Below are 18,800 nucleotides of genomic sequence, written 5' to 3'. Positions count from 1 at the left end.
GCCCCACATTCATGATGAATTGACTCACCTCCCTTTCTCCTCACTCTTCCCCAACTCACGTGTCCGAGTTTGTTGCTGTTCACACATAGTTATGGTATAAAGTGCAAACAGTTTCCCTGGTCACTTGCATTTCTCATATAGGCTGTCTGTACCTGACAATTACTAAACTGGATTTAAAGTGGCTTTTACATTTTAAACAATCCCTTCACTACCACCTACCCATGCACACACATACTGGGCTAGTATTCACAGCAGGTACTGAAAACTGTCTCCAGCGCTCACTCCATTTAATTTCCAGAATGGCTTTCTGTAACACTGAAGCTGGAAAGCTGAAAACCTTTCCAGACACCTTTGCAGCTCAGGTTTTGCATGAAACCCAGAGTCCTTTGAATTGCTAACAGTCCCGGAACATGGCGACCCTTATTTCTCAGCATCATCTCAATCCCTCTTGCCCTTGTCTGTTCCACTCCAGCCATACTGCCGCCTTGTTTTCCCTTGAACAGCCCAGAGATGCTAGACACTTAGACCTTTCACAGTGGCTATTACCTGTGCCTGGAATGCTCTTTGCAAATTCTCCAACGCACCTTCACACTGAAGCCATCTTTGGCCATGCTTCCTAAAATTACAACCCACTTCCCCGTACTCCCAATAAATCACCTCAGCTTTAATCTCCTCTTTAGCACCTATTACTATCTAACGCAATATATATTTTACTTCATTTTTCTTGTTTATTATCTCTTACTCTACCTAAAACAATGTCCTCTAGAGCACTTCTTGTTTTATTCACTGTTCTATCCCTGCACCTAGACCACCACAGACACACAGCAGGCGCATAATAAATAATTGTCGAATCAATGATTGAAGATGTCAAGTTGCCCTTGATTAAAACCAAAATATAAAACTACCTCAAGAGAAACGCCAATTTTTTGTAACAGAAAAGCTAAAGTTGATATCGAAAACTAAATAAGAAAAAATAGCCAGGAAACTTCTCTGAAAAAAAATAGAATGATAAAGGGGGACTAGCCCTATGGCATATTAAAACAGATTATAAAATCATAACACCTTAAACTGAGTTTAGCATGGAAATATAATAAGACCACCGAGTCAGAATAGGAAGCCCAGAAACAGACGCAAATATATCCAAGAATTTCAGTATCTGATAAAAGTGACATCTCAAATCAGTGGAAAAAAGATTAGTCAATAAATAGGGTATGGTATAACAGGTTAAGAGGGGAAAAAATAAAAATACAAAAAGTTTTAGAACTCACCCATCATAAAAGGATAAACATCAGAAAAATAAATGAAATATATACTTTCATGTTTGTATATATAACATATATATATACATACATGTATATATATGTAGTATAAAAAAAGACACAAGGCAATTTATGAAGTCTCAGAGTGTCAACGACCTTTCAAAGCATCTATCAATATGATCATGGGATTGATCTTCCTTAGCCTATTGATGTGAGGGATTACATTCGTTGAATTTCAAATGGTGAACCAGCTTTGCATACCTGAGATAAATCCCACTTGGTTGTGGTATGGTATATAATTCAATTTATACACTGTTGAACTAAATTTACTAATATTGTGTTGAGGATTTTTGCATCTATGTTCATGAGAGATATTGGTCTGTAGTTTTCTCTTCTAATGTCTTTGTCTGGTCTTGTATTAGTGTAATGCCAGCTGCCTATGTTTGAGTTTTTTAAAATTTCATTTTCTCTTCTACTGGGTTAGATGTTAAAGCCTTAAAATTTTACCATGCATACTTAACATGGTATAAAATTAACCTATAACTGAACTCTTCTTTCTCAACAAATTCAAAGACCTTAGAACACTTAATTCTAACTCCTTCCCAGCTGACACACTACTTTTCTGAAGTATTTTAGGCAATATTTTCATATTGTTAACTTATAAATATAATATTCATTTACATTTCCATCTGCTTTTATAAATGTATATGCTCATCATTTGTTCTCGCCTCTCAAATGTTTATTCTGAATTTATTTTCCTTCATCCTAAAATAAATCTCCTAGGTGCTCCTCTAATTTACCCTTGTTCCTGAAGGAATATAATGCTACGCTGAGGGCTATTTTCTGCCAACATTTAAAAGATATTCCCCATTATTTGGCTCATTCCTTTGAAGATGAAAATGTCTTTTCTCAATGGCTGCAGTTTTATAACTATATGTTTAGGAGTAGGTTTCTTTTGACTTACAATTCTTGGTATACATGGTGTTTCTTCCATCTGGGATTTCATAATTTTCATCAGTTCTGGCAAATCTCAGCCATTATTTCTTTAAATATTTCCTGTCCCTCATTGTAGCCATTTCCTCTTTATGGAACTCCAGTTAGATATATATTAGCCCTTCTCTCTATTTTTCATGTCTCTTCACTCCTATTTTCCAGTTCCTTATTACTCACTGCTTCATTCTGGGTAATTTCTTCAGATTTTTATTCAGTTTCACTAAATCTTTCTTCATCTATGTCTAATCTGCTGTTTAAACATAGCTGACTTTAACTACTTTTATTTTGAAGTACCACACATATATGGAAAAGTGTCTGTCTTAGACCCTTTGGGCTGATACAACAAAAATACCACAGCCTGGGTGGCTTTTACACAACAGAAACCTATTTCTCACAGTTCAGGAGGCTGGGAAGTCCAAGATCAAGGTGCTGGTAGATTCAATGCCTGGTAAGAGTCCACTTCCTAGTTCATAGCTGGCTGTCTTTCTGCTGTGTCCTTACATGACAGAAGGCGCAAGGGGGCTCTCTGGGCTCTTTTTTATTAAGGGCACTAATCCCATTCATGAGGACCCTGCCCTTATAACCAAATTACCTCCCCAAAGACCACACCTCCTAATACCATCACACTGTGCATTAGATTTCAACATATGAATTTTGAGGGAACAGATACATTCAGTTTATGGCAGTGCATAAAACATAAAATTCAGCAAATTATATAACCATCAGTCAACCGGCTGTGTAACTCCCACCCAGGTCAAGAATTAAGACATGAGAACCCGGAAATCTCCACATACCCACTCAATCACCCCCTTGCTCGTTCCTCACTACAGGACACTTACTTGCCATATCCTGCAATCTTTTCCTCACTTTTATTTATAGTTTTACTACCGATGCATGCATATATCCAGAGTTTCTAATTGCGATGATTTTTTTTCATTTCTAAAAGTTTAATTTAGTTCTTTTGAAAACCTGCCTGGATATTTGTTGTTTCTTGCTCCTTGCTCATTGTTATTCCATCTGTAAACATTTTGGAGACATACAGTCATCGCATAGTCTTTATCTGATAATCCTAATATCTTAAGTCCTGATAGTCAACATCTTCTAGTTGTTTTTGCTGACTCACTGGTATTGGCTTGTTTCCTCGTGTATTTAGTATTTTTTTTTGTGGTGAGCTCATATTTATTGTTCTTTCCTCTAGCAAAGATTTGTATTGACTTCTGATGGACTCCAGGAGCCACTTATCTGGAACTACTTTAATTTAATTTATCCGCATTCATGACTAGCATAAATCTGAACATCAGAACATTAAGTGATATCAGGTCTGTGGCTGCAGATTAACAAAGGAAGACCTCGTTAAAGCCGTCACCATCATTATCCTTATTAATATCTTCATGATGTTATCCTTCACCCAGAATCCCTCCCAGGGTCCTGGCTCAGCACAGGAGTTTCAGGGCCAGCATCTCCACTTTCCAGAAGCCCAAGATTTCGTATCCAATTTTCTCCTCCCCCCTCCACTCAGCCCTGCCTGCCCTAATAGTGGCATTTGTGCAACTTCCGTTTGCTTCCTCCTGCCCCCTTTCTGGTCTGATCACGCTTGTTGTTTTTATTATTATCATCATCATTTTTCCTTTATAATTTTCCTTCCCCTGACTGGATACTCAGAAAAAGTATGTGGTAATTTATCCAGAATCTGGACGTGTTATACCAATAGGGCTTTTAGAGTTTCTAGCACCCCAGAAAGCAAATTTCCCATGTCAAAAATGATCTTTAATGAGTGAAAAAGTAATGAAAGAAATGCAAATTAAATACACACTGAGATATCATTTCTTATGTATTAATGCAGCAAATATAAAAAGAAGCTTAACAGGTTGTTGCTGAGAATTTGGGGAACTAAGCACTCCTGTACGTTCCTAGTGGGAGTAGAAAACTGGTCCCAGTTGCGGGGAGAGCAACCCAGCCATTTCTATCATAATTATAAATACACATACCTTTTGACCCAGACATTCTACTTTCAGGAATTTATTCTACACGTAATAGTGCCTGTGAAGCTTATTCACTGCACCATGACTTGTAATAGCCAAATATTTGAAAGAATTTATATGCCTATTAAGAGGGAACTATTTCAGTAAATTACAGTACATCCATACAATAGAATATTATGCATTATTTTTACAAATGAGAACATTTTCATATACTGACATGAGGCAATATCCAAGAGACATGTTCAGGGGAAAGCGCGCAGTGTAGAAACGTATGTACATTTTATGCTGTTTTTTTTTCAATAACATATTCACGTGTTTATTTCTATAGCCCTAAAATATTATTGGAAGAGTATATAAAACATCCTGGGTGGTATATTTATACAATGGAATACTACTCAGTCATAAAAACCAACAACATAACACCATTTGCAGCAACATGGATGCTCCTGGAGAATGCCATTCTAAGTGAAGTAAGCCAGAAAGAGAAAGAAAAATACCATATGAGATCGCTCATATGTGGAATCTAAAAAACAAACAAAACAAAACAAAACAAAAAAAACCAAAGCATAAATACAGAACAGAAATAGACTCATAGACATAGAATACAGGCTTGTGGTTGCCAAGGGGGTGGGGGATGGGAAGAGATAGACTGGGATTTCAAAATTGTAGAATAGATAAACAAGATTATACTGTATAGCACGGGGAAATATATACAAGATCTTATGGTAGCTGACAGAGAAAGGAATGTGACAATGAATATAAATATGTTCATGTATAATTGAAAAATTGTGCTCTACATTGGAATTTGACACAACATTGTAAAATGATTATAAATCAATAAAAAATGTTTAAATAAATAAATAAAACATCCTGGGGGAGGGGTGGAGGGCGCAGTTCAGTGGTAGAGCGCATGCCTGGCATGCATGAGGTCCAGGGTTCAATTTCTAGTGCCTCCATTAAGGGAAAAAAAATGAAATATAAATTTTATAAAAACTATTATGACATTAAAAAATAAAAACAAAAACATCCTGTCAGTGTTGGCTGCCTCCAGGATGGGGACCTGAGCGCTTGGAGAAGGAAGGTAAGAGGGAGACTCACCATTGTAAAAAGCATTTTGTACTTTTTGCATTGTAAACTAGTGGACATATTATCTATTTTTAAAAGGATCTGTCAAGCTTGTGGTTGGCCTTACACGGAAGTGCCGAAGAGGGAGTGCCCAAGACAAGCTGTGCTTTTTTTTCCCTCAGTTTTGCCTAAGGCTGTTCTCAGCCAGGCAGAGAGGGAGTGTGGAAAAATCTGGAAGCCAGGTTGTCCAAGAAAGACTGGGCGAGCCAGTGCTGATTCACGGTCCATGCAGGCTGCCTCCTGACCTCGTCAGGTAACTAGTGACAAACCCACTGGCTCTTTGTTTTATTGCTTTTCACGCAGAAATTTGGACCGTCACAGATGGTTGTGTTTTGACAGGAATTTAATGCACACTGAAATGTACAAAATTCCACAATCTACGTCTTTAACTTTTTTTGGGGGGAGGAGGGGAGGTCATTAGGTTGGTTAGTTAGTTGGTTGGTTGGTTGACTGATTAGCAGTATTTCCCTCTCTCTTGCTCAGGGCCTGTGTTTTATGTTTGGAGCTCCTGACGGACAGCTTGGACTTGAGACATACTACCAGGTGATATTTCCAGACATCTCACTGGAGGAGCTCCATCACTTGGTCCAAAAACTTGAGTACAGAAAGAAAATAATTAGGTTTCTTCAGTGAAGGAAAAAATCCACATTCTGCCACTCGATTGTACAATTTTGTTTCCCTCCAAATGGTAAAAATATGAATGCCACAAAAAACCTCATCTTTCTTTGTTTTTAGTTTTTCTTAGTATGAAATGTTTCAGGTATACAGAAAAATAGAATGTTCTAAAGAACATCCATGCACCTACCAGAAAACTTTGTCAAATCTTAAACATTCACCATATTTGCTTCAGATACTTGTTCTAAAAAAATAAATAACTTTGGGTGCGATTCAAGGCTCCCGTGTCCCTCTTCCCTCATCCCAACTGCTTCTCTCCCTCCCAGGAAGTAAGTCCCTCTCAGAATTTGGTGTTTATCATTCCCACACATGCCTTATGCTTTTACAGCCTGTGCAGGTCTATGTAATAACAATATGTAATGCTGCCTTTCAAGTTTTAAACATATACATGATACTCTGAATCCACCATCCAATCGTTTGCTTTTTGCATTCAGCTTTTCCTGTTGAAGGACACGTGGGTTATTTCCATTCTCTCCCCTTTATGAAAAATGGTGCCGTAGAAATGTACTTGCCTCTCCTTTCACACGTGAGGCTTTCTCTGAGCTAGGAAACAAGAGATGGGAATATACGATACGCCTCTCCTCATCATTCCTAGATAACAAATGACCCTCAAATGTGGTCATACTACAGCCTCTTCAAAATAGCCTTCCAGTTTTCTAGGTATGCTTCCTAGCTCTGAAGAACAGGAAGAGAAAATACGTTGTGGCTCCAAATACTACTCTGGCAAATGGAACAGTAGCAGATGCTGTCAGCACCGCACCCCTATCTCCTCACTCTTACCACTTGGATGAATACCAGCCAACTCCCAACTGCCAGCACCTGCGTTATTTTTTGCCTGAGAACATTCTCTGGCTGCCAGACATAATACTGCTGTTGGGGCAGCAGTAATGATTGGGACAAACTGGGGAATTTACATCCCTTGGGAGTGGCCTCAAGCAATGACTGATGGAAGTTGGTGTATCAATACCTCAGGCGGGATAACACTGAGGCATGTGTTTTATCCAGATTTTTCGAATACCCAGCATGATTAAACCACAGTTGCCCACAGTGAGATGCTTGATATCAAATCCTATATTCAGCAATTCTCTGTCTTACTTCCCCTCTCCCCTCCCCCTCCCCCACCCCCAGTGTCCTGGGACCACCTCCCAAACAAACTACTTGTGCTCACATCCTGGGCTCAGAGTGTTTCTGGGGGAACCCAACTGGATTCCAACTAGCTCCCATGCGAATGCATTCAGATGCTGCTAACACTCATTGGTTTCAGGGAAATTGTCACCAGTTGTATAGTTTGCCCACAACGCCATCACAAAAAAAAAAAAGAAGCAGCAGCAGCAAGAGTTTGCTTATTATTCAGCAATAAGATACAAGAACGCTTTGCAGCTTGGTTCTTGGAGAAGATCAGGCAATTCCATAAATGAAGGGTTTGTTTCCATTCTAAGTATCTCCCAGGGCCAAAGGGCAGGGCTTTGCATATAAAAATCACCTGATTTGCCTGAGTTTGAAGACAAGGTCTTTGTGGCGCCTAGGTTTTGGTGTAGCTCTCTGTGGCCTTTTCTTCTCTGTTGCTCTCCATTCCCAACCTGACAAACACCAGCAGCCCCAGGCACAGACATTAGGCGGCAGTTGTATAACGTCTTCAAACATTGCACCTTGATCTTCGTTTGGGGGAACATCAAAATTGTTGATTTTTCTAAACCTTCAGCAAATTTAAAATAAAAAGAGTATTTGCTGCCATGGGCCCTGCAGAGATAATGCGTACTGTTGGTTTTGGGGGTTTGGGGTTTTTTTAGCTACCAATTGTGAAGTGAGGAGAAGGATGTAGTCATGTGGTTGCAGAACCGCACATCTCACTGCAGTGCTGGATTAACTGACTTGTGAAGACCTGTCTTCAAATTCAAGGTTTTGTGTCCATGGTTAATGTTCTTTCACTGCCTTTACTAACATACATGTCACATTGATAGGTATTAGAAAATTTACACTTAAAAGCTCACTTTTGGAGGGGAGGTTATAGCTCAGTGACAGAGTGCGTGCTTAGCATGTACAAGGTCCTGGGTTCAATCCTCGGTCCCTCTGTTCAAAATAAATACAAAAATAAATAAACCTAATTACACCCCCCCCCAAAAAAACCTCACTTTCTAAATTAAGTGTGAGTGGAGTTTTGTATACCTGGCTTCATAGACCCAGCTCTGAGTCCCAACTTGGCCACTTTTTGGCAGGGGGGTATGTATGATGGGAAAATCACTTAACTTCTCTAGATTTAGCGTCCTCATATGCAAAATAGGAACAAATCATAGTACCTATGTCATAGAGCTGATGGGGCAGTAAATGATGTTCTCATAGAATTCTATACCTTATCCTTCTGGAAAGGGCAGGAGACTGCTATAATTTGTGAATCTTATAATCAAAAGCAAAGAGGCAAAGTTGAGTTTGGAAAGCATTTTTTTCTAGCCACCTTAGCTCACACTAATGGAAAGAAAAAAACTGAGGGATATATAAGTACAAAAAAATAAAAATGAAGCATTCTTCTATCACCTAGAGGGAAGCACCAATAATCACTTTACCATGTACATGTTATGGCCTCCAATTTTTACACAAAAAAATGGAATTTATTAAGTATACCATTTTATAAGCTCCATCATCACTAAACTTTCATGAAAAGTGCCCCACATCTTTGAATGGTCTTAAAAATGTTTGCTTATATGCTAGTTGCCTCTACAGCTAATGAAGGTACATGATTTATTGTAAACAATTTAGCCAATTTCCTAGACCTTTGGGTTTGTCTTTTCTCAACTTTCAATGCTTAAATGACATTCTTTGATGATACACCTTTATGTATGTACATCTCTTTCCTTCGCTTGAATTCCTAGTCAAGCAATCACTTGTTCTAACGAAACAATAAGAGCACTTTTAAAGCTCCTGATACTTGTGCCAAATGGTCCTCCCGAAAGGTTGCTCCAATCTGCAGTGATTCATGGTGTGAGGGCGTGTTTGACATGAAATATTTTATCACACGACAAGAGTTACTGCAGATGCTCTGAGGGAAACAAGGCCTCCAGGCCTGATCACACATCCCAGCCTAATTTTCAGCGTGGTTCAAGTGTGCAGTTCAGCACAATTAGAAATTCCAGCATGTCTTGGTGGTCTTGGAGGCTACAGGACACAGCAAGAAGGCTAAGTCATGAATATCAAGGTTGGCTCTGCAGATATTGTTAAAATCTGTGATGACTGTCAGATTCTAAAGGACACAAGACACTGTGATTTGTCCCTTCATCTTGAGGACCTGCCGCCTAGCTGGTGTGTCTTCTGTCCTGGCTTCGCTGAATGAACCCCTCTGCTCTACTTCTGGGTTGCACTACTCCCGCTCTGGTTGTAAGGTGCGATCCAAGGTGCTGAATTAATCTCCAACAAGATGGTTTTTGTTTTGTTTTGGGGGGGGCATTATTAGGTATTTATTTATTTAACGGAGATACTGGGGATTGAACCTAGGACCTCATGCATTCTAAGCACACGCTTTACCACTGAGCTATACCCTCCCCACCACAAGGTGCTTTCTTTCACTCAACACTTAATAGGCACCTATTATGTGCCAAAGGACTCTGTCAGGAACAAAGATGCAAAGTTAATTGCTTAAAAATGCTGTTAATTGCTTAACAATGATGACTTCTCGTGTTTAACTCAAAAACTATCATAGCACAACGGAAGAAATACGAATGGCCAAAAAAAAAAGTCCAAAAGGCTGAGCATTTCTGAAAGGGATGGCAGGCTGATCAGCTGCCCCAAACCACCTGTGCTCCCAGCTCTCAGAACATGTTCCCCTGCTCCAGCCAGTTGACAGCGAGCGCTCAGGTCCTGGTCCCTCCAGCCTTCTCCCCACCTCCACGCCTTCTCCTTAGAAGCTCCCTGAAAGCGCTCCTTTCCACCATGAACAAAGCCACATTGGTTTCAGCTGCTTGAGTGTTTACGTTTCACAGGATCTGACAAGATGCCCTGCCTGCAGTTGCCTGGGCAGCAGAAGCCCTTCAGTTTCCTGCAAGACGAAGAATGTGTCATCATTCCTGCTGCCAGCTTCACTGCCCCTCCCCAGTGCCCTCAGGGCCTGGTCCAGGACACTTCTGACAATCCCGCACTTCCAGCAATGACATCCCTGATTCCCACCCTTTTACCCCATCTCTGCCGCCAAACTTTCACGCTCTTTCTGCTTGCCTGTGTTGAGCCACATTTCTCTCTTCTAACCCATAAAAGTACCTACAGAAACATCCAGAGAGAAGCTGAGTCGCTGGGTTTCAGGAAGACCTCAAACAGAGAGGATCACTGTTGCCTATGGAAACCTTAAAGGGGCTTCAGGAAAAAAAATCCCAGACATGTTATCCTGCAGAATGACCCTATTTTTCAGCTGGGGTGCACGTGACATGAGGATTTTTGCCATTGATTTTGAGGCCACACTGGTTTGTAGCCATTTGCAGCTTCCAAGAAGTTAAAGATCAGGAGCCTGAGGCTACTGGCCGGCTTCTCTCCCTGTCCCTCCAGAAGCAGCTTCTTGGAGCAACTGACTGCTTTAATTTCCATGGAGGAAGGGGAATTACCAGGTCCCTAATTCAATGGTGTTTGTCTTCTACAAATTATAAAATGCCTTTCCACTCTGCTCCTTTCCATATCTCTCATCCTTCTTCCTACCAGCATAGAGATTTGTATTTTCTACCAAAGAAGTTGACTGAAAGAGTCCTTTTTTCATACTTAATAACATCAGGAAAGGAAAATAAGTGCCTCTACATTATGCTAGGATCTACCAGCATCAAAATCACACGATCTACACCAGGGTTTGCCAGCCCCGGCACTGCTGACATGTTGAGCTGCACAAGTAATTCTTTGTTGTGGGGGATGGACCTATACACTGAAAGATGTTTAGCAGCATCCTTGGCCTCTGTCTACTAGATGCTACGAGTACCTCCCCAACAGTCATGACAATGAAAAACGTCTCCAGACTCCAAATATCCCCTGGGGGACAGCATCATCCTAAGTTGGAGACCGTTGGTCTATACAACATGGAATTGAATGTCCCCAAAGTGTCATAAGCTTGGATAAAGCCACACTTTGTTTACTCACCAGGAGCTATCTGAGTGCCAATTATCTTGACTCTAAAAATCAGTAAGGCAGGGGGAAGGTATAGGTCAGTGGTAGAGTGTGTGCTTAGCATGCATGAGGTCCTGGGTTCAATCCCATCCCTCCATTAAATAAATAAATAAATAAAACCTAATTACCTCCTCCCCTCCAAAAAAAAAAAAAGAAATAAAAATTTAATAAAATTAAAATCAATAAGGTTAAGTAAGCTAAGATATCTATGTATGGTATCTTATAAGTATCAGGCTATTTATAACCTTATGAATAACTTGGGTCTTTGAGGAGAACCAAGTGATGATTTGAGAATGACTGACCTCACCATGAAATGGAATGACAGAATAGTACACAGAGATGGACATCATCGCCTCTGGGTGTTTGAACTCATGGGACCTATCTAGTCCCAGAGAAAACAAGGAAAGAGTGATCAATGAATTGGGCCAGAATTTGCTGCAAAGTTTGGTCATAGTGGTCAGGATGCTGGTACCAAGTAGACATCCAAGGGAATGAGACTAATGTTGACATATCAGGCTCCGCCCAAATGAATCAGGGGCATTTTGGTAGACATGGAGATGGCGGTTAAGAGGCCACTGGAGTAGTTCAGATAAGGGGCGATGGTGCCCCAGACCGGAGGGCTCTCGGTGTATGGCATCTCCTAACGAGAGTAGCTAAAGAATCAGAATGCACAGATGAGCATAAGATCTAGAATTACTTAGCTCTATAGTCATTTGGAGTGAGACATTTCATCTCTCAGGCGTTGGTTTGCTGCTTTATCAGATTAAGGAGCTAGCTCCATACTGTCTAAGAGCCTTTCTAGTCACCCTCCCTCCTCTCCTCCCTCCCAAAAAAGCTGTGGGTATCAAAAACAAGCCAGTGCAAGTAATTCGAGGACTAATCACTGCTCCTCACCCCTACTGTCTCATAGCAGAACGAGAAGAATCGGGAACATGAGCCAACCTCAGTATATATTAGCAAGTCACTCCAGGTCTGTGCAGTGAGCAGGAGCAGGCCAGCAGAGTGCCTTCCTGCCTGCTTTGGAACCACAAGCAAGAGGCCAGTGTCTCTGAGGCTGACAAAGCTGTGAAAGAAGGTTCCGGTCATCTCCGACAGCCGAGTCAGGAGCAGGTGGGCAAACATCCCCCCAGATACGTTGACAGCTCATTTATACCAGACCAGTGAGCTCCCTGGATGATCAGCAAAACTCTTCAGCTTCCTTCTGATGGGCCAATGTCTGAGCCTGTCTCTGTGGTTAGGAATTGCCCTGATCCGATTGACTTAGGCTTGAGCGACCTAAACCAATGACTGAGGTCCCGGGGATTGAGATGGGTTTAATCTACCCAGAGGTCCACACTGAAGCTTGAAGTGGAAAGTCAGTGCTGCCCACTGAAAGCTCCTACCCGATGGAGTAGGTGGAATGGATACTGGGGAGTCCACCACCATCCTCCCCATAAATGTCTCATATACAGAGTAAAAGAGAGACTGTCCTACAAACCAGCACAGAACAGTGTTCAGGGCTGACCCTGAAGGGGCATTTAAATTCTAATCCAGAGCTCTTTCCATGGTCCTAACATGGCTCATGTGGTGGTGCACCTGCAGTGAGTGTCCAAATGGAATTCATGTAGTTACCATTAGCTCACAATACCCAACACTCCGATATCCACAAACGCATGATTTATTTCACCTCCACCAAGGGTGCAAGCACTACTGTAATGTTAGCCCCAAACCCAACCACACACCTCTGAGTGTGTTTGAGGCCAGGTCTCTCAGGCAGAACCTCACTGGGTTACAATTTTTTAATTTATATGCTGATCTCATCCATTACCCGTGAATGTTTCATACTTTATAACCAGAAGGTGTTCTTAACATCAAATAAATCACAATGTTCCATGAAGCAAACAGCAACTTTGAGACTATTTTATACTTATATATTAAGATTATCCTATCAAAAAAGGATATTTGAACAAAAAGGTCCTACTGTATAGCACAGGGAACCATATTCAGTATCTTGTAATAAACTCTATGGAAAAGAATCTGAAAAAGAGTATATATGTATAACTGAATCACTTTGCTGTACTCCAGAAATGAACACAACACTGCAAATCAACTATACTTCAACAAAAAAAGGATATCTGAAACTTTTAAAAAAGCAATCTTCTAAAACCCCCAGTTCTCCTAATTATTTAACTATCTGACTATGTAAGAATAAAACATGCAGTCATCTGTTTTTTCAGAAAACACATGCAGGAACTGATAACCATCCCTGCAATGGCCTAACATAGACTTTTCTCATCTAAGTCAGTGTTTCCCAACCTTGCTTACTCATCATACTGGCTAGAGAACTTTTAAAAATACAGTTCCTCGGGCCCCATCCTGAAATTCTTACTTAACAGATCTGAAGTCAATCAAGGAAATTTGCATTCCTTAAATGTCCCTGTGAGAGATGGTATTATTATTCACAAAAATTCTCTGAGGCTCCCTGGGGAGAACCATACTTCATGGAACCCCTGGTTAACCTGGGCCACGTGACTTGCCCTGGCCAGTGAAACTGAGCACTCGTGGGAAGAGCCAGCTGGCACTTGGCCAGGTTCTCTTTTCCCTCTGCCATGACATCTGGTAGTATACCAGCTAGAGGCTACTCTGTCACCTTGGTATCACAGTAAACACAAGAGGGAGTAGAGCCATGGGTGACCCACAATGACGACACATCTTGAGCAAGAAGTAAGCATTTGCTGTAGTATGCCATGAGATTTGGGGACCATTTGTTACATCAGTATCGCCAATTCTATTAGGCCTCAATCATTGCCAGAAGTGATTCTAATACACAAGTATGACTGAGAATCACAAATTTAAATGTACTCAAACATCATATATATATATATACACATATATACTTGTTTGTATGAGTTGCGTTCATAAGACAAAACATGTCAGTCCTGAGATGGTGATCTTTCTCCAGGCTTGGAGATTCCTGGGGGATATAAAAAATTCTCATGAATGAACTTTCTAAGAAAAACTCGACTCATCACTAGTTATCTCTCCCCACCCGACTCCACCCCACAAATATCTGTGAAAACACAATGGCTTCCTCTGAGGCTTTGGTACTTTTTGACTATGAATTAATTTCTCGTGGTTTTACAAGGAATTTTAAAATGAATGGAACCAATTATTCCCTGCATTTTCGCCATCACACCCCTGCAGAGATGGGCTTTTCTAGACTCCCAAATCTCCTGGAAGGAGATAGGAGAGCTCCAGGTGGAAAGTTACTTTTTTAAAAGATAATCTCTTTCAGTTATTTCATAACTGTATCTTAATGAATGCTTCATTAAAGTCATAGAAAAACTGAACTGTACTTGGTGAAATCACGAATAGACTTCTATCTCTTGAGCAGAACAAAAGCACTTTACCTTCACGATTGTTTTAGACAGAGACAAATGTATTGATTAAAAATCATCAGCACGCTTGGAAACACATGAACTCAGATCCTCTGTGGGGCCGTCTCTCAGCAACGGCACACCGGGCAGGGCGTCAGGGTCGATGCCGCAGCAGAGGGCAGAGGAAAGAGCGGTTCTGCCAGCAAAAACACAACTCGAGGCAGCAGGAATCATACTATCTCACCGGCTTCCTTCCTCCTTCCTCCCTCCCCACCAGTGACCCTGACTCTTTCACTTCCCTATTTCGCTCTTGTGAGAGCTCCCGGACACGCTCAGCCTGCGACCAGCAGCTTTGCCCACTAATGTTTACAGATCTCCATTGAATGGTTCTGCATCTTGACAACTAAACAGAAGGGCAGGCTGGGGCTGAAGCGGGGTGAGGAGCTGGGAGGACCAGTGGGACCCAAGACATGATTAATTCTGGGCTGCAGAGAAGAGTCCCCAGTGGAAGACCTGATTCTAGCAAATCCTTTAAAAGGCACCAAACGACTGATCAGATCCTAAGTGGACATAGTTTCTATAGCAAATAGTGCAGCAGAGGATTTCAATTGCAAATGAAACAACTTTTACCTTTTCTCATAAGACTGGTACTCCCCGTAAATATACAGATTTACACCCTAAAACATGGAGCCAGAGGCATTTATTCTTAGAACACAAACTGGAAAGGGGCCCTTTCCTAGCGCAGTATCCGTACAACCACCCACATGCGATTCGTTTCATGAATTCCAGAACCCCTTCTGCTCTGTGGTCCATGTCAACCTACTGCACCAAATTCTGAATCTCATTCATTATACTGAAAATATATCTGAGAAGTCTTTATGGATTTTGTATATGGTTCGGCCTGAAAACAACTCTTATTTGTTCCAATTTCAGCAATTCTCTGCCTCTCACCCTAATCTGGGTTGGATGAATCAACCCTGACACGCTTGAGATAAAATAAACATAAACTGATTGAGCCTCTGGTTTGTGCTTCACTTAACACAGCAAAAAAAAAAAAAAAAAAAAGAAAGAAAGAAAGAAAGGAAAAAAAAAGATTCTACCCTTCCAAAGGTCAGAGGTTCCCTGACCACTTAAGCAGTGGGGAGGATCATCATAAATTCATTATTTGAAGCTTCTACCGAGAAATGCACGTTTCTAGGTTCATTTAAGCACAATTTAAACATTAAAGGGAAAGAAAGAAATGGAAAAAGAAAGGAGTAATGAATCATAATGAATCACTTGTGCAAAAAAAAAGACAGAATTACTTTTCTTCACATTTCTACATATTATTTCTAAAATAGTATTTGATGCTGTATCTCTTTGCTGTTCTCTCTCAGGTCAAAATCTGATGGTTTTAAATAAATGTGTGTTTTTATTCTTAAGATTCTTTCCAGGGACTCTGTGAATTGCTTGGAGTTAAATATTTGTGGCAAAGGAAGGGGGCCTTTCTCATTTTTCTTCTCTGGAGCTAGTTACAAAGCAGAGAGAATCCTACAGTTGTTTCTGGGCAGTTCTTATTTCCAAGCATGATGGACACAGAAACAAGAAAGGAAAACATCACTGTCTTTACATTTCAAGGCATTTCCATTATATGAAATTTAAACCAATATAAAAAGCAGGTTAGCAGGATTAGTATTTGTCTTTACCTTCCTTGTAAAAGAAGTATGCTAATTACATGCTAATTACATGCTAATTAGGCGACCTTTATCAGCACTTGGGTGCCCTTCCATAATTAAATAATAAGAGGTCTGTTTCTACCCGCAAATAACATTCGTGTATAAAAAATACACAGAAATTTATATCATCAAAGGTTTCACTGGACATGGAGGACTCTAAAGGGGAGGAAATGTGGTCCATAAATATTAGAGTTTCTAAACTTGAAACAAATTGGAGTTACGGATTTCCAGCTCTGGGGCAGGAACGTGAGAGATGGGGTGTTTGAGTGATTTTCCTGCACAGCGCACTCGGCGTTGTTTTGCATCGTTGTAACCCAGCACCAGGGCTAGTGAGCAAAGTGAAAACTGAGGCATTGGGTTTCTGTGAAGAAATTTAATCATAAGAGACACTGTATGCTAAGCACATCATCCTTCAAGCTCTCCTAATATAATACATCAGACAAAATACATCAATTAAAATAATGTAACAAAACACGGAGGAAAGTAGGAAAGAGAAAATTGCTTGTGGTACTTCAAAGGTACCACATGGACCCCGAATTCCCTGGAGGATTTCCTGCATGGGAAAAATGCAACGCGCGCAAACATGTTTTCCAGCTGCAAAGGCCAAATGCGGAGCCTGATTAAGAAGACTCGGGTTCTAGCTCCTCACATAAAACACCAGGTGTTTACCTCAAAGATTGCCTGGAAGAAACAAGTACAACTGGACGCCTAGAAATGAGACTAAAGGAACTTAAATATGAAGCAAAACGTACCCATCCAGAATTGACCTAAGACCCCAGCACAGGGGACGCGAGTTGGACATGGTGTCTGGCTCCAACCATCCAGCACCCAACAGGCATGACAAAGGCCCCTGTGGAACAGCAGCCCCAGTCCATGACAAGGGAGAAAGAGCCCCGTTCTCACCCTACCCTGCGCCTCCAAATCTGGCTCTTTGGCAATTCAGTTATGCATACTTCAGAAAAAAAGGGAACTCTTAAGTCACATGTGATGGTGATGAAATATTCTTCCACAGAAAAGACTTTTCTGAGTGTGCTATTAATTTAAAGGGCATCTGGCCAAGCCATTTATAAAAGTGCAGCCTCCAAGTAAAGAAAGGGATTCACTTTTCTTGAAGGTTTCTAGAAGGAAATGGTTTCTCTTTGCTTACAAAGTTGGGGATTTGAGTCTTCAAAAAAAAAAAAAACTGTTCTGCCCATTTTTTAAGCCTATCCAAGAGAATGTGCCAAAAAGAATATGAAGTTGTGGGGATGACAAGATCCTGGAAATGAGAACTCCAAAAACTGTGACTTTCCACACACTGGCTATGAATGCTGCAGTAATTTCATCTCATGTTGAAAGGTTACGGAGATACAACCAAAACAGCAAGGTGGGGAGATATGAGCATCTAGTTTTATGAGTGGGGTAATTAATTACGGAGATACAACCAAAACAGCAAGGTGGGGAGATATGAGCATCTAGTTTTATGAGTGGGGTAATTAATCTAGGGGTTGGGATCACTGCCAAATCAGGCTGATATGTGGTGTGAAAATGAATCCTTATTAAATATTTCCGCAAGCACGTAAACTGACCAAGTCATTGTGAACCTAATGGCTGCATTCTAAACTGTGGTGTTCCAATACATTCACATTTGAGGCTACTGATTTCTTCCAAATGAAAAATGAAAAACAGGCTTTTCTTTTGATCACTAAAGATGGTCAGGATCATAATTCAGATAATTCAACTTTCAACTAGGGATGTGACGGTGGACATGCCAACAGAACTTTCAGAGAGCACTAGAGCAACCCTGAGGTCCAATCCTCTGCCTGGAGGAAATAAATGTCTAACATCTTTCAACACCTTCTTTCTTTCCTGCTGGTTTTATTTTGGGTTTGTTTTTTTTTTTTGTCTCCTTTATGTTTCCTTGGGGCTCATTTTCCAAACTTTAGATGGTCATTTTGATAGTTTCTTTATATTTGGCATTAATTTTTTGGTCCGCACAAGGTTGATGTTTAAGATCATTTTCGTGATATTTAACAGACACTGCTTGAGCTCTTATTCGCTGGTCCCTGCCCTCAAGCTCCCTATGGTTCTAAAGTATATTTCTATTTCCGACTCCACTAATAGACAAAAAAGTGGAGTCAAAAAAGCCCTCAAGGAGAGACAGTGTTATACTCATCTCTGAATTACAATGCCGGTGTAATGCCTGCCTTATACCAGAACTTCAACAAAGTTTTTCCATCAATTTTTCGAACAAAAATTTTCAAAGAAATTTTGCAGGAAGGAATAAAGGATGCGCCAACACATAATGCAGTGTTAAGTGAAACACTTTGGAAATTGATCTTTTCACCGTTTTGTTTCTCTTAGTCAAAAATTCCACAGCATTTAAAAAATATAATCTATAAGAAGAAGCAGATTCTCTCACTTCTAGTAAAAGAAACTGAGGTGATATTAGCTGTTTGTAATCCATAGCAGCGTATCTGAAAAGTGAAAAATGCAGCAAACCCTGGATCCTGGGGGGAGACAGAGGAGACCCTTATGGAGAATGATTTGAAAATACATAAATGAAGTCCCTGGAGCAACGATATT

At 40.6% G+C, this 18,800-nt stretch overlaps 1 non-coding gene across 1 annotated transcript; it reads right to left on the bottom strand.

Moving 5' to 3' along the window:
• Positions 1-9,495: 9,495 nt before the first annotated feature.
• TRNAS-AGA (transfer RNA serine (anticodon AGA)) lies at positions 9,496-9,568 on the bottom strand. The gene has a single exon. It is a non-coding gene; the product is annotated as a tRNA-Ser (tRNA).
• Between the last annotated feature and the right edge of the window lie 9,232 nt (positions 9,569-18,800).

This window comes from Camelus bactrianus, chromosome X, assembly GCF_048773025.1.
Source record: "Camelus bactrianus isolate YW-2024 breed Bactrian camel chromosome X, ASM4877302v1, whole genome shotgun sequence".
NCBI lineage: Eukaryota > Metazoa > Chordata > Mammalia > Artiodactyla > Camelidae > Camelus > Camelus bactrianus.
The sequence above is the reverse complement of the archived record's forward strand: the minus strand, read 5'-3'. Positions and strand labels throughout refer to the sequence as shown.